Source organism: Taudactylus pleione, unplaced genomic scaffold (assembly GCF_031769625.1).
Source record: "Taudactylus pleione unplaced genomic scaffold, aTauple2 ptg000085l, whole genome shotgun sequence".
NCBI classification, from domain to species: Eukaryota; Metazoa; Chordata; class Amphibia; order Anura; family Myobatrachidae; genus Taudactylus; species Taudactylus pleione.
The window spans coordinates 13,362,249-13,377,824 of record NW_028284487.1 but is presented as its reverse complement, the minus strand read 5'-3'; the positions used below and the strand labels follow the sequence as shown (position 1 = coordinate 13,377,824).

The following is a 15,576-nucleotide window of genomic DNA, read 5'->3' as shown; positions in this document are numbered from 1 at the left end:
ATTTTGTTAAGGCCGGACTAAGGGCCACATGGGTCAGGGGCTAAAATGTTTCAGGGCCTAAACTGAACTGGGGAGGAGATGTGACCAGTGCTATGTGGATGTAGCCAGATCCAAGTGGGTGTGTACAACGCCTACACTGTCAGCCCCAATTTCTCTCTAAATACAGAAAAGTAGAAAAATAACATAGTTTGATGAGAAAACTAAAACTACAATTTTAATACTTATGATTTATGGCCAACCGTACAGTTGATGGTGAGCCTATTTTTATGTGGAGGACTGTTGCTCCATCCACCCCATTGTTATTCTCGCCCTGTGTATTGTTTTCAACTCTATGTATAAATAACTTTTTATGGCAAACCAGAAAAACCCTCTGTTACCTTTTTGAGTGCTGTAGCAATGGATTTCACATCCCAGATTGTGATTGCCCAAAATGGTGATATGATGATTTTTTAGAGAAAGCTAAAGTACATGGTGATATGGTAAATCATGAAGGAGATTGATAAATTAGATGATATGGGGGAATATTGCTGGTATCAGGTGCAAATAACATAACTATGATAATATAATAGTAGGCACACCCCCATGGCAAAGAAAGGAAGCATTTTTGGTTTATTCTACAGGTGTTTATTATTACTGAATGGTTTCTAAAACGCTTGAGTATTGGTTTAAAATTTATTTCAATGACATTTTTCCAGCAAGCCAAAATCTAGTAGGCAGTATTTGAAAACGCGGTGGGAGACCCCAATGGATTTCTAGTCCATCGCCAAAACCAATCGGCCACGAATACATACATATTTTATAATGTGTCAAATTGGTTTACTTTTTATACAATAAATATTTAATCAAGGTCCCACCGAGATTTGAACTTGGATCACTGGATTCAGAGTCCAGAGTGCTAACCATTACACCATGGAACCTTTTGACGCATTATGTCAGGCTGTAACAGTCCACATATAATAAACTGTATACTAAACTGGAGATGCTTAAAATCTTTGAAATGCTACCAATCTATTTGCATATTGTTAAGGCCGGATTAAGGGCCACATGGGTCAGGGGCTAAAATGTTTCAGGGCCTATACTGAAAAGGTGAGGAGATGTGACCAGTGCTATGTGGATGTAGCCAGATCCAAGTGGGTGTGTACAACGCCTACACTGTCAGCCCCAATTTCTCTCTAAATACAGAAAAGTAGAAAAATAACATAGTTTGATGAGAAAACTAAAACTACAATTTTAATACTTAAGATTTATGGCCAACCGTACAGTTGATGGTCGGCCTATTTTAATGTGGAGGACTGTAGCTCCATCCACCCCATTGTTATTCTCGCCCTGTGTATTGTTTTCAACTCTATGTATAAATAACTTTTTATGGCAAACCAGAAAAACCCTCTGCTACCTTCTTGAGTGCTGTAGCAATGGATTTCACATCCCAGATTGTGATTGCCCAAAATGGTGATATGATGATTTTTTAGAGAAAGCTAAAGTACATGGTGATATGGTAAATCATGAAGGAGATTGATAAATTAGATGATATGGTGGAATATTGCTGGTATCAGGTGCAAATAACATAACTATGATAATATAATAGTAGGCACACCCCCATGGCATAGAAAGGAAGCATTTTTGGTTTATTCTACAGGTGTTTATGATCACTGAATGGTTTCTAAAATGTTTGAGTATTGGTTTAAAATTTATTTCAGTGACATTTTTCCAGGAAGCCAAAATGTAGTAGGCAGTATTTGAAAACGCGGTGGGAGACCCCAATGGATTTCTAGTCCATCGAGAAAACCAATCGGCCACGAATACATACATATTTTAGAACGTGTCATATTTGTTTACTATTTTTACAATAAATATTTAAACATGGTCCCACCGAAATTTGAACTCGGATCGCTGGATTCAGAGTTCAGAGTGCTAACCATTACACCATGGAACCTTTTGACGCATTATGTCAGGCTGTAACAGTCCACATATAATAAACTGTATACTAAACTGGAGATGCTTAAAATCTTTGAAATGCTACCAATCTATTTGCATATTGTTAAGGCCGGATTAAGGGCCACATGGGTCAGGGGCTAAAATGTTTCAGGGCCTATACTGAAAAGGTGAGGAGATGTGACCAGTGCTATGTGGATGTAGCCAGATCCAAGTGGGTGTGTACAACGCCTACACTGTCAGCCCCAATTTCTCTCTAAATACAGAAAAGTAGAAAAATAACATAGTTTGATGAGAAAACTAAAACTACAATTTTAATACTTAAGATTTATGGCCAACCGTACAGTTGATGGTCGGCCTATTTTAATGTGGAGGACTGTAGCTCCATCCACCCCATTGTTATTCTCGCCCTGTGTATTGTTTTCAACTCTATGTATAAATAACTTTTTATGGCAAACCAGAAAAACCCTCTGCTACCTTCTTGAGTGCTGTAGCAATGGATTTCACATCCCAGATTGTGATTGCCCAAAATGGTGATATGATGATTTTTTAGAGAAAGCTAAAGTACATGGTGATATGGTAAATCATGCAGGAGATTGATAAATTAGATGATATGGGGGAATATTGCTGGTATCAGGTGCAAATAACATAACTATGATAATATAATAGTAGGCACACCCCCATGGCAAAGAAAGGAAGCATTTTTGGTTTATTCTACAGGTGTTTATGATCACTGAATGGTTTCTAAAATGTTTGAGTATTGGTTTAAAATTTATTTCAATGACATTTTTCCAGCAAGCCAAAATGTAGTCGGCAGTATTTCAACACGCGCTTGGAGACCCCAATGGATTTCTAGTCCATCGCCAAAACCAATCGGCCACGAATACATACATATTTTATAACGTGTCATATTTGTTTACTATTTTTACAATAAATATTTAAAAAAGGTCCCACCGAGATTTGAACTCGGATCGCTGGATTCAGAGTCCAGAGTGCTAACCATTACACCATGGAACCTATTGACATGTTATGCCAGGCTGTAACAGTCCACATATAATAAACTGTATACTAAACTGGAGGTGCTTAAAATCTTTGAAACGCTACCAAACTATTTGCATTTTGTTAAGGCCGGACTAAGGGCCACATGGGTCAGGGGCTAAAATGTTTCAGGGCCTAAACTGAACTGGGGAGGAGATGTGACCAGTGCTATGTGGATGTAGCCAGATCCAAGTGGGTGTGTACAACGCCTACACTGTCAGCCCCAATTTCTCTCTAAATACAGAAAAGTTGAAAAATAACATAGTTTGATGAGAAAACTAAAACTACAATTTTAATACTTATGATTTATGGCCAACCGTACAGTTGATGGTGAGCCTATTTTTATGTGGAGGACTGTTGCTCCATCCACCCCATTGTTATTCTCGCCCTGTGTATTGTTTTCAACTCTATGTATAAATAACTTTTTATGGCAAACCAGAAAAACCCTCTGTTACCTTTTTGAGTGCTGTAGCAATGTATTTCACATCCCAGATTGTGATTGCCCAAAATGGTGATATGATGATTTTTTAGAGAAAGCTAAAGTACATGGTGATATGGTAAATCATGAAGGAGATTGATAAATTAGATGATATGGGGGAATATTGCTGGTATCAGGTGCAAATAACATAACTATGATAATATAATAGTAGGCACACCCCCATGGCAAAGAAAGGAAGCATTTTTGGTTTATTCTACAGGTGTTTATTATTACTGAATGGTTTCTAAAACGCTTGAGTATTGGTTTAAAATTTATTTCAATGACATTTTTCCAGCAAGCCAAAATCTAGTAGGCAGTATTTGAAAACGCGGTGGGAGACCCCAATGGATTTCTAGTCCATCGCCAAAACCAATCGGCCACGAATACATACATATTTTATAATGTGTCATATTTGTTTACTTTTTATACAATAAATATTTAATCAAGGTCCCACCGATATTTGAACTTGGATCACTGGATTCAGAGTCCAGAGTGCTAACCATTACACCATGGAACCTTTTGACGCATTATGGCAGGCTGTAACAGTCCACATATAATAAACTGTATACTAAACTGGAGATGCTTAAAATCTTTGAAATGCTACCAATCTATTTGCATATTGTTAAGGCCGGATTAAGGGCCACATGGGTCAGGGGCTAAAATGTTTCAGGGCCTATACTGAAAAGGTGAGGAGATGTGACCAGTGCTATGTGGATGTAGCCAGATCCAAGTGGGTGTGTACAACGCCTACACTGTCAGCCCCAATTTCTCTCTAAATACAGAAAAGTAGAAAAATAACATAGTTTGATGAGAAAACTAAAACTACAATTTTAATACTTAAGATTTATGGCCAACCGTACAGTTGATGGTCGGCCTATTTTAATGTGGAGGACTGTAGCTCCATCCACCCCATTGTTATTCTCGCCCTGTGTATTGTTTTCAACTCTATGTATAAATAACTTTTTATGGCAAACCAGAAAAACCCTCTGCTACCTTCTTGAGTGCTGTAGCAATGGATTTCACATCCCAGATTGTGATTGCCCAAAATGGTGATATGATGATTTTTTAGAGAAAGCTAAAGTACATGGTGATATGGTAAATCATGAAGGAGATTGATAAATTAGATGATATGGGGGAATATTGCTGGTATCAGGTGCAAATAACATAACTATGATAATATAATAGTAGGCACACCCCCATGGCAAAGAAAGGAAGCATTTTTGGTTTATTCTACAGGGGTTTATGATCACTGAATGGTTTCTAAAATGTTTGAGTATTGGTTTAAAATTTTTTTCAATGACATTTTTCCAGCAAGCCAAAATGTAGTCGGCAGTATTTGAACACGCGCTTGGAGACCCCAATGGATTTCTAGTCCATCGCCAAAACCAATCGGCCACGAATACATACATATTTTATAACGTGTCATATTTGTTTACTATTTTTACAATAAATATTTAAACAAGGTCCCACCGAGATTTGAACTCGGATCGCTGGATTCAGAGTCCAGAGTGCTAACCATTACACCATGGAACCTATTGACATGTTATGCCAGGCTGTAACAGTCCACATATAATAAACTGTATACTAAACTGGAGGTGCTTAAAATCTTTGAAACGCTACCAAACTATTTGCATTTTGTTAAGGCCGGACTAAGGGCCACATGGGTCAGGGGCTAAAATGTTTCAGGGCCTAAACTGAACTGGGGAGGAGATGTGACCAGTGCTATGTGGATGTAGCCAGATCCAAGTGGGTGTGTACAACGCCTACACTGTCAGCCCCAATTTCTCTCTAAATACAGAAAAGTAGAAAAATAACATAGTTTGATGAGAAAACTAAAACTACAATTTTAATACTTATGATTTATGGCCAACCGTACAGTTGATGGTGAGCCTATTTTTATGTGGAGGACTGTTGCTCCATCCACCCCATTGTTATTCTCGCCCTGTGTATTGTTTTCAACTCTATGTATAAATAACTTTTTATGGCAAACCAGAAAAACCCTCTGTTACCTTTTTGAGTGCTGTAGCAATGGATTTCACATCCCAGATTGTGATTGCCCAAAATGGTGATATGATGATTTTTTAGAGAAAGCTAAAGTACATGGTGATATGGTAAATCATGAAGGAGATTGATAAATTAGATGATATGGGGGAATATTGCTGGTATCAGGTGCAAATAACATAACTATGATAATATAATAGTAGGCACACCCCCATGGCAAAGAAAGGAAGCATTTTTGGTTTATTCTACAGGTGTTTATTATTACTGAATGGTTTCTAAAACGTTTGAGTATTGGTTTAAAATTTATTTCAATGACATTTTTCCAGCAAGCCAAAATGTAGTCAGCAGTATTTCAACACGCGCTGGGAGACCCCAATGGATTTCTAGTCCATCGCCAAAACCTATCGGCCACGAATACATACATATTTTATAACGTGTCATATGTGTTTACTATTTTTACAATAAATATTTAAACAACGTCCCACCGAGATTTGAACTCAGATCACTGGATTCAGAGTCCAGAGTGCTAACCATTACACCATGGAACCTATTGACATGTTATGCCAGGCTGTAACAGTCCACATATAATAAACTGTATACTAAACTGGAGGTGCTTAAAATCTTTGAAATGCTACCAATCTATTTGCATATTGTTAAGGCCGGATTAAGGGCCACATGGGTCAGGGGCTAAAATGTTTCAGGGCCTATACTGAAAAGGTGAGGAGATGTGACCAGTGCTATGTGGATGTAGCCAGATCCAAGTGGGTGTGTACAACGCCTACACTGTCAGCCCCAATTTCTCTCTAAATACAGAAAAGTAGAAAAATAACATAGTTTGATGAGAAAACTAAAACTACAATTTTGATATTTATGATTTATGGCCAACCGTATAGTTGATGATGGGCCTATTTTAATGTGGAGGACTGTTGCTCCATCCACCCCATTGTTATTCTCGCCCTGTGTATTGTTTTCAACTCTATGTATAAATAACTATTTATGGCAAACCAGAAAAACCCTCTGTTACCTTTTTGAGTGCTGTAGCAATGGATTTCACATCCCAGATTGTGATTTCGCAAAATGGTGATATGATGATTTTTTAGAGAAAGCTAAAGTACATGGTGATATGGTAAATCATGAAGGAGATTGATAAATTAGATGATATGGGGGAATATTGCTGGTATCAGGTGCAAATAACATAACTATGATAATATAATAGTAGGCACACCCCCATGGCATAGAAAGGAAGCATTTTTGGTTTATTCTACAGGTGTTTATGATCACTGAATGGTTTCTAAAATGTTTGAGTATTGGTTTAAAATTTATTTCAATGACATTTTTCCAGCAAGCCAAAATGTAGTCAGCAGTATTTCAACACGCGCTGGGAGACCCCAATGGATTTCTAGTCCATCGCCAAAACCTATCAGCCACGAATACATACATATTTTATAACGTGTCATATTTGTTTACTATTTTTACAATAAATATTTAAACAAGGTCCCACAGAGATTTGAACTCGAATCGCTGGATTCAGAGTCCAGAGTGCTAACCATTACACCATGGAACCTATTGACATGTTATGCCAGGCTGTAACAGTCCACATATAATAAACTGTATACTAAACTGGAGGTGCTTAAAATCTTTGAAATGCTACCAATCTATTTGCATATTGTTAAGGCCGGATTAAGGGCCACATGGGTCAGGGGCTAAAATGTTTCAGGGCCTATACTGAAAAGGTGAGGAGATGTGACCAGTGCTATGTGGATGTAGCCAGATCCAAGTGGGTGTGTACAACGCCTACACTGTCAGCCCCAATTTCTCTCTAAATACAGAAAAGTAGAAAAATAACATAGTTTGATGAGAAAACTAAAACTACAATTTTGATATTTATGATTTATGGCCAACCGTATAGTTGATGATGGGCCTATTTTAATGTGGAGGACTGTTGCTCCATCCACCCCATTGTTATTCTCGCCCTGTGTATTGTTTTCAACTCTATGTATAAATAACTATTTATGGCAAACCAGAAAAACCCTCTGTTACCTTTTTGAGTGCTGTAGCAATGGATTTCACATCCCAGATTGTGATTGCCCAAAATGGTGATATGATGATTTTTTAGAGAAAGCTAAAGTACATGGTGATATGGTAAATCATGAAGGAGATTGATAAATTAGATGATATGGGGGAATATTGCTGGTATCAGGTGCAAATAACATAACTATGATAATATAATAGTAGGCACACCCCCATGGCATAGAAAGGAAGCATTTTTGATTTATTCTACAGGTGTTTATGATCACTGAATGGTTTCTAAAATGTTTGAGTATTGGTTTAAAATTTATTTCAATGACATTTTTCCAGCAAACCAAAATCTAGTAGGCAGTATTTGAAAACGCGGTGGGAGACCCCAATGGATTTCTAGTCCTTCGCCAAAACCAATCGGCCACGAATACATACATATTTTATAATGTGTCATATTTGTTTACTTTTTATACAATAAATATTTAATCAAGGTCCCACCGAGATTTGAACTTGGATCACTGGATTCAGAGTCCAGAGTGCTAACCATTACACCATGGAACCTATTGACATGTTATGCCAGGCTGTAACAGTCCACATATAATAAACTGTATACTAAACTGGAGGTGCTTAAAATCTTTGAAACGCTACCAAACTATTTGCATTTTGTTAAGGCCGGACTAAGGGCCACATGGGTCAGGGGCTAAAATGTTTCAGGGCCTAAACTGAAATGGGGAGGAGATGTGACCAGTGCTATGTGGATGTAGCCAGATCCAAGTGGGTGTGTACAACGCCTACACTGTCAGCCCCAATTTCTCTCTAAATACAGAAAAGTAGAAAAATAACATAGTTTGATGAGAAAACTAAAACTACAATTTTAATACTTATGATTTATGGCCAACCGTACAGTTGATGGTGAGCCTATTTTTATGTGGAGGACTGTTGCTCCATCCACCCCATTGTTATTCTCGCCCTGTGTATTGTTTTCAACTCTATGTATAAATAACTTTTTAAGTCAAACCAGAAAAACCCTCTGTTACCTTTTTGAGTGCTGTAGCAATGGATTTCACATCCCAGATTGTGATTTCGCAAAATGGTGATATGATGATTTTTTAGAGAAAGCTAAAGTACATGGTCATAAGGTAAATCATGAAGGAGATTGAAAAATTAGATGATATGGGGGAATATTGCTGGTATCAGGTGCAAATAACATAACTATGATAATATAATAGTAGGCACACCCCCATGGTATAGAAAGGAAGCATTTTTGGTTTATTCTACAGGTGTTTATGATCACTGAATGGTTTCTAAAATGTTTGAGTATTGGTTTAAAATTTATTTCAATGACATTTTTCCAGCAAGCCAAAATGTAGTCAGCAGTATTTCAACACGCGCTGGGAGACCCCAATGGATTTCTAGTCCATCGCCAAAACCAATCGGCCACGAATACATACATATTTTATAATGTGTCATATTTGTTTACTTTTTTTACAATAAATATTTTATCAAGGTCCCACCGAGATTTGAACTCGGATCGCTGGATTCAGAGTCCAGAGTGCTAACCATTACACCATGGAACCTATTGACATGTTATGCCAGGCTGTAACAGTCCACATATAATAAACTGTATACTAAACTGGAGGTGCTTAAAATCTTTGAAACGCTACCAAACTATTTGCATTTTGTTAAGGCCGGACTAAGGGCCACATGGGTCAGGGGCTAAAATGTTTCAGGGCCTAAACTGAACTGGGGAGGAGATGTGACCAGTGCTATGTGGATGTAGCCAGATCCAAGTGGGTGTGTACAACGCCTACACTGTCAGCCCCAATTTCTCTCTAAATACAGAAAAGTAGAAAAATAACATAGTTTGATGAGAAAACTAAAACTACAATTTTAATACTTATGATTTATGGCCAACCGTACAGTTGATGGTGAGCCTATTTTTATGTGGAGGACTGTTGCTCCATCCACCCCATTGTTATTCTCGCCCTGTGTATTGTTTTCAACTCTATGTATAAATAACTTTTTATGGCAAACCAGAAAAACCCTCTGTTACCTTTTTGAGTGCTGTAGCAATGGATTTCACATCCCAGATTGTGATTGCCCAAAATGGTGATATGATGATTTTTTAGAGAAAGCTAAAGTACATGGTGATATGGTAAATCATGAAGGAGATTGATAAATTAGATGATATGGGGGAATACTGCTGGTATCAGGTGCAAATAACATAACTATGATAATATAATAGTAAGCACACCCCCATGGCAAAGAAAGGAAGCATTTTTGGTTTATTCTACAGGTGTTTATTATTACTGAATGGTTTCTAAAACGTTTGAGTATTGGTTTAAAATTTATTTCAATGACATTTTTCCAGCAAGCCAAAATGTAGTCAGCAGTATTTCAACACGCGCTGGGAGACCCCAATGGATTTCTAGTCCATCGCCAAAACCTATCGGCCACGAATACATACATATTTTATAACGTGTCATATGTGTTTACTATTTTTACAATAAATATTTAAACAAGGTCCCACCGAGATTTGAACTCAGATCACTGGATTCAGAATCCAGAGTGCTAACCATTACACCATGGAACCTATTGACATGTTATGCCAGGCTGTAACAGTCCACATATAATAAACTGTATACTAAACTGGAGGTGCTTAAAATCTTTGAAATGCTACCAATCTATTTGCATATTGTTAAGGCCGGATTAAGGGCCACATGGGTCAGGGGCTAAAATGTTTCAGGGCCTATACTGAAAAGGAGAGGAGATGTGACCAGTGCTATGTGGATGTAGCCAGATCCAAGTGGGTGTGTACAACGCCTACACTGTCAGCCCCAATTTCTCTCTAAATACAGAAAAGTAGAAAAATAACATAGTTTGATGAGAAAACTAAAACTACAATTTTAATACTTAAGATTTATGGCCAACCGTACAGTTGATGGTCGGCCTATTTTTATGTAGAGGACTGTAGCTCCATCCACCCCATTGTTATTCTCGCCCTGTGTATTGTTTTCAACTCTATGTATAAATAACTTTTTATGGCAAACCAGAAAAACCCTCTGCTACCTTCTTGAGTGCTGTAGCAATGGATTTCACATCCCACATTGTGATTGCCCAAAATGGTGATATGATGATTTTTTAGAGAAAGCTAAAGTACATGGTGATATGGTAAATCATGAAGGAGATTGATAAATTAGATGATATGGGGGAATATTGCTGGTATCAGGTGCAAATAACATAACTATGATAATATAATAGTAGGCACACCCCCATGGCAAAGAAAGGAAGCATTTTTGGTTTATTCTACAGGGGTTTATGATCACTGAATGGTTTCTAAAATGTTTGAGTATTGGTTTAAAATTTATTTCAATGACATTTTTCCAGCAAGCCAAAATGTAGTCGGCAGTATTTCAAAACGCGCTGGGATAACCCAATGGATTTCTAGTCCATCGCCAAAACCCATCGGCCACGAATATTTAATATTTTAGAACGTGTCATATTTGTTTACTATTTTTACAATAAATATTTAAACATGGTCCCACCGAAATTTGAACTCGGATCGCTGGATTCAGAGTCCAGAGTGCTAACCATTACACCATGGAACCTATTGATATGTTATGCCAGGCTGTAACAGTCCACATATAATAAACTGTAAACTAAACTGGAGATGCTTAAAATCTTTGAAATGCTACCAATCTATTTGCATATTGTTAAGGCCGGATTAAGGGCCACATGGGTCAGGGGCTAAAATGTTTCAGGGCCTATACTGAAAAGGTGAGGAGATGTGACCAGTGCTATGTGGATGTAGCCAGATCCAAGTGGGTGTGTACAACGCCTACACTGTCAGCCCCAATTTCTCTCTAAATACAGAAAAGTAGAAAAATAACATAGTTTGACGAGAAAACTAAAACTACAATTTTGATATTTATGATTTATGGCCAACCGTATAGTTGATGATGGGCCTATTTTAATGTGGAGGACTGTTGCTCCATCCACCCCATTGTTATTCTCGCCCTGTGTATTGTTTTCAACTCTATGTATAAATAACTTTTTATGGCAAACCAGAAAAACCCTCTGTTACCTTTTTGAGTGCTGTAGCAATGGATTTCACATCCCAGATTGTGATTGCCCAAAATGGTGATATGATGATTTTTTAGAGAAAGCTAAAGTACATGGTGATATGGTAAATCATGAAGGAGATTGATAAATTAAATGATATGGGAGAATATTGCTGGTATCAGGTGCAAATAACATAACTATGATAATATAATAGTAGGCACACTCCCATGGCAAAGAAAGATAGCATTTTTGGTTTATGCTACAGGGGTTTATGATCACTGAATGGTTTCTAAAATGTTTGAGTATTGTTTTAAAATTTATTTCAATGACATTTTTCCAGCAAGCCAAAATGTAGTCGGCAGTATTTGAACACGCGGTGGGAGACCCCAATGGATTTCTAGTCCATCGCCAAAACCTATCGGCCACGAATATTTTATATTTTATAACGTGTCATATTTGTTTACTATTTTTACAATAAATATTTAAACAAGGTCCCACTGAGATTTGAACTCGGATCGCTGGATTCAGAGTCCAGAGTGCTAACCATTACACCATGGAACCTATTGACATGTTATGTCAGGCTGTAACAGTCCACATATAATAAACTGTATACTAAACTGGAGGTGCTTAAAATCTTTGAAATGCTACCAATCTATTTGCATATTGTTAAGGCCGGATTAAGGGCCACATGGGTCAGGGGCTAAAATGTTTCAGGGCCTATACTGAGAAGGGGAGGAGCTGTGACCAGTGCTATGTGGATATAGCCAGATCCAAGTGGGTGTGTACAACGCCTACACTGTCAGCCCCAATTTCTCTCTACATACAGAAAAGTAGAAAAATAACATAGTTTGATGAGAAAACTAAAACTACAATTTTAATACTTATGATTTATGGCCAACCGTACACTTGATGGTCGGCCTATTTTTATGTGGAGGACTGTAGCTCCATCCACCCCATTGTTATTCTCGCCCTGTGTATTGTTTTCAACTCTATGTATAAATAACTTTTTATGGCAAACCAGAAAAACCCTCTGCTACCTTCTTGAGTGCTGTAGCAATGGATTTAACATCCCAGATTGTGATTGCACAAAATGGTGATATGATGATTTTTTAGAGAAAGCTAAAGTACATGGTGATATGGTAAATCATGAAGGAGATTGATAAATTAGATTATATGGGGGAATATTGCTGGTATCAGGTGCAAATAACATAACTATGATAATATAATAGTAGGCACACCCCCATGGCAAAGAAAGGAAGCATTTTTGGTTTATTCTACAGGGGTTTATGATCACTGAATGGTTTCTAAAATGTTTGAGTATTGGTTTAAAATTTATTTCAATGACATTTTTCCAGCAAGCCAAAATGAAGTAAGCAGTATTTGAAAATGCGGTAGGAGACCCCAATGGATTTCTAGTCCATCGCCAAAACCAATCGGCCACGAATACATACATATTTTATAATGTGTCATATTTATTTACTTTTTTTACAATAAATATTTTATCAAGGTCCCACCGAGATTTGAACTTGGATCACTGGATTCAGAGTCCAGAGTGCTAACCATTACACCATGGAACCATTTGACGCATTATGCCAGGCTGTAACAGTCCACATATAATAAACTGTATACTAAACTGGAGGTGCTTAAAATCTTTGAAACGCTACCAAACTATTTGCATTTTGTTAAGGCCGGACTAAGGGCCACATGGGTCAGGGGCTAAAATGTTTCAGGGCCTAAACTGAACTGGGGAGGAGATGTGACCAGTGCTATGTGGATGTAGCCAGATCCAAGTGGGTGTGTACAACGCCTACACTGTCAGCCCCAATTTCTCTCTAAATACAGAAAAGTAGAAAAATAACATAGTTTGATGAGAAAACTAAAACTACAATTTTAATACTTATGATTTATGGCCAACCGTACAGTTGATGGTGAGCCTATTTTTATGTGGAGGACTGTTGCTCCATCCACCCCATTGTTATTCTCGCCCTGTGTATTGTTTTCAACTCTATGTATAAATAACTTTTTATGGCAAACCAGAAAAACCCTCTGTTACCTTTTTGAGTGCTGTAGCAATGGATTTCACATCCCAGATTGTGATTGCCCAAAATGGTGATATGATGATTTTTTAGAGAAAGCTAAAGTACATGGTGATATGGTAAATCATGAAGGAGATTGATAAATTAGATGATATGGGGGAATATTGCTGGTATCAAGTGCAAATAACATAACTATGATAATATAATAGTAGGCACACCCCCATGGCAAAGAAAGGAAGCATTTTTGGTTTATTCTACAGGTGTTTATTATTACTGAATGGTTTCTAAAACGTTTGAGTATTGGTTTAAAATTTATTTCAATGACATTTTTCCAGCAAGCCAAAATGTAGTCAGCAGTATTTCAACACGCGCTGGGAGACCCCAATGGATTTCTAGTCCATCGCCAAAACCTATCGGCCACGAATACATACATATTTTATAACGTGTCATATTTGTTTACTTTTTTTACAATAAATATTTAAACAAGGTCCCACCGAGATTTGAACTCAGATCACTGGATTCAGAGTCCAGAGTGCTAACCATTACACCATGGAACCTATTGACATGTTATGCCAGGCTGTAACAGTCCACATATAATAAACTGTATACTAAACTGGAGGTGCTTAAAATCTTTGAAATGCTACCAATCTATTTGCATATTGTTAAGGCCGGATTAAGGGCCACATGGGTCAGGGGCTAAAATGTTTCAGGGCCTATACTGAAAAGGTGAGGAGATGTGACCAGTGCTATGTGGATGTAGCCAGATCCAAGTGGGTGTGTACAACGCCTACACTGTCAGCCCCAATTTCTCTCTAAATACAGAAAAGTAGAAAAATAACATAGTTTGATGAGAAAACTAAAACTACAATTTTGAAATTTATGATTTATGGCCAACCGTATAGTTGATGATGGGCCTATTTTAATGTGGAGGACTGTTGCTCCATCCACCCCATTGTTATTCTCGCCCTGTGTATTGTTTTCAACTCTATGTATAAATAACTATTTATGGCAAACCAGAAAAACCCTCTGTTACCTTTTTGAGTGCTGTAGCAATGGATTTCACATCCCAGATTGTGATTGCCCAAAATGGTGATATGATGATTTTTTAGAGAAAGCTAAAGTACATGGTGATATGGTAAATCATGAAGGAGATTGATAAATTAGATGATATGGGGGAATATTGCTGGTATCAGGTGCAAATAACATAACTATGATAATATAATAGTAGGCACACCCCCATGGCATAGAAAGGAAGCATTTTTGATTTATTCTACAGGTGTTTATGATCACTGAATGGTTTCTAAAATGTTTGAGTATTGGTTTAAAATTTATTTCAATGACATTTTTCCAGCAAGCCAAAATCTAGTAGGCAGTATTTGAAAACGCGGTGGGAGACCCCAATGGATTTCTAGTCCTTCGCCAAAACCAATCGGCCACGAATACATACATATTTTATAATGTGTCATATTTGTTTACTTTTTATACAATAAATATTTAATCAAGGTCCCACCGAGATTTGAACTTAGATCACTGGATTCAGAGTCCAGAGTGCTAACCATTACACCATGGAACCTATTGACGCATTATGCCAGGCTGTAACAGTCCACATATAATAAACTGTATACTAAACTGGAGATGCTTAAAATCTTTGAAATGCTACCAATCTATTTGCATATTGTTAAGGCCGGATTAAGGGCCACATGGGTCAGGGGCTAAAATGTTTCAGGGCCTATACTGAAAAGGAGAGGAGATGTGACCAGTGCTATGTGGATGTAGCCAGATCCAAGTGGGTGTGTACAACGCCTACACTGTCAGCCCCAATTTCTCTCTAAATACAGAAAAGTAGAAAAATAACATAGTTTGATGAGAAAACTAAAACTACAATTTTAATACTTAAGATTTATGGCCAACCGTACAGTTGATGGTCGGCCTATTTTTATGTGGAGGACTGTAGCTCCATCCACCCCATTGTTATTCTCGCCCTGTGTATTGTTTTCAACTCTATGTATA

At 37.5% G+C, this 15,576-nt stretch overlaps 15 non-coding genes across 15 annotated transcripts; all 15 read right to left on the bottom strand.

Moving 5' to 3' along the window:
• Window positions 1–845: 845 nt before the first annotated feature.
• Window positions 846–917, bottom strand: TRNAQ-CUG (transfer RNA glutamine (anticodon CUG)). The gene has a single exon. It is a non-coding gene; the product is annotated as a tRNA-Gln (tRNA).
• A 944-nt stretch (window positions 918–1,861) lies between these two features.
• On the bottom strand, window positions 1,862–1,933 carry TRNAQ-CUG (transfer RNA glutamine (anticodon CUG)). Its single transcript has one exon. It is a non-coding gene; the product is annotated as a tRNA-Gln (tRNA).
• Window positions 1,934–2,877: 944 nt separating this feature from the next.
• TRNAQ-CUG (transfer RNA glutamine (anticodon CUG)) lies at window positions 2,878–2,949 on the bottom strand. Its single transcript has one exon. It is a non-coding gene; the product is annotated as a tRNA-Gln (tRNA).
• Window positions 2,950–3,893: 944 nt separating this feature from the next.
• Window positions 3,894–3,965, bottom strand: TRNAQ-CUG (transfer RNA glutamine (anticodon CUG)). Its single transcript has one exon. It is a non-coding gene; the product is annotated as a tRNA-Gln (tRNA).
• Window positions 3,966–4,909: 944 nt separating this feature from the next.
• Window positions 4,910–4,981, bottom strand: TRNAQ-CUG (transfer RNA glutamine (anticodon CUG)). Its single transcript has one exon. It is a non-coding gene; the product is annotated as a tRNA-Gln (tRNA).
• Window positions 4,982–5,925: 944 nt separating this feature from the next.
• Window positions 5,926–5,997, bottom strand: TRNAQ-CUG (transfer RNA glutamine (anticodon CUG)). Its single transcript has one exon. It is a non-coding gene; the product is annotated as a tRNA-Gln (tRNA).
• Window positions 5,998–6,941: 944 nt separating this feature from the next.
• Window positions 6,942–7,013, bottom strand: TRNAQ-CUG (transfer RNA glutamine (anticodon CUG)). The gene has a single exon. It is a non-coding gene; the product is annotated as a tRNA-Gln (tRNA).
• Window positions 7,014–7,957: 944 nt separating this feature from the next.
• On the bottom strand, window positions 7,958–8,029 carry TRNAQ-CUG (transfer RNA glutamine (anticodon CUG)). Its single transcript has one exon. It is a non-coding gene; the product is annotated as a tRNA-Gln (tRNA).
• Window positions 8,030–8,973: 944 nt separating this feature from the next.
• On the bottom strand, window positions 8,974–9,045 carry TRNAQ-CUG (transfer RNA glutamine (anticodon CUG)). Its single transcript has one exon. It is a non-coding gene; the product is annotated as a tRNA-Gln (tRNA).
• Window positions 9,046–9,989: 944 nt separating this feature from the next.
• On the bottom strand, window positions 9,990–10,061 carry TRNAQ-CUG (transfer RNA glutamine (anticodon CUG)). The gene has a single exon. It is a non-coding gene; the product is annotated as a tRNA-Gln (tRNA).
• A 943-nt stretch (window positions 10,062–11,004) lies between these two features.
• TRNAQ-CUG (transfer RNA glutamine (anticodon CUG)) lies at window positions 11,005–11,076 on the bottom strand. Its single transcript has one exon. It is a non-coding gene; the product is annotated as a tRNA-Gln (tRNA).
• A 943-nt stretch (window positions 11,077–12,019) lies between these two features.
• TRNAQ-CUG (transfer RNA glutamine (anticodon CUG)) lies at window positions 12,020–12,091 on the bottom strand. The gene has a single exon. It is a non-coding gene; the product is annotated as a tRNA-Gln (tRNA).
• Window positions 12,092–13,035: 944 nt separating this feature from the next.
• Window positions 13,036–13,107, bottom strand: TRNAQ-CUG (transfer RNA glutamine (anticodon CUG)). Its single transcript has one exon. It is a non-coding gene; the product is annotated as a tRNA-Gln (tRNA).
• A 944-nt stretch (window positions 13,108–14,051) lies between these two features.
• On the bottom strand, window positions 14,052–14,123 carry TRNAQ-CUG (transfer RNA glutamine (anticodon CUG)). Its single transcript has one exon. It is a non-coding gene; the product is annotated as a tRNA-Gln (tRNA).
• Window positions 14,124–15,067: 944 nt separating this feature from the next.
• On the bottom strand, window positions 15,068–15,139 carry TRNAQ-CUG (transfer RNA glutamine (anticodon CUG)). The gene has a single exon. It is a non-coding gene; the product is annotated as a tRNA-Gln (tRNA).
• Window positions 15,140–15,576: the final 437 nt, after the last annotated feature.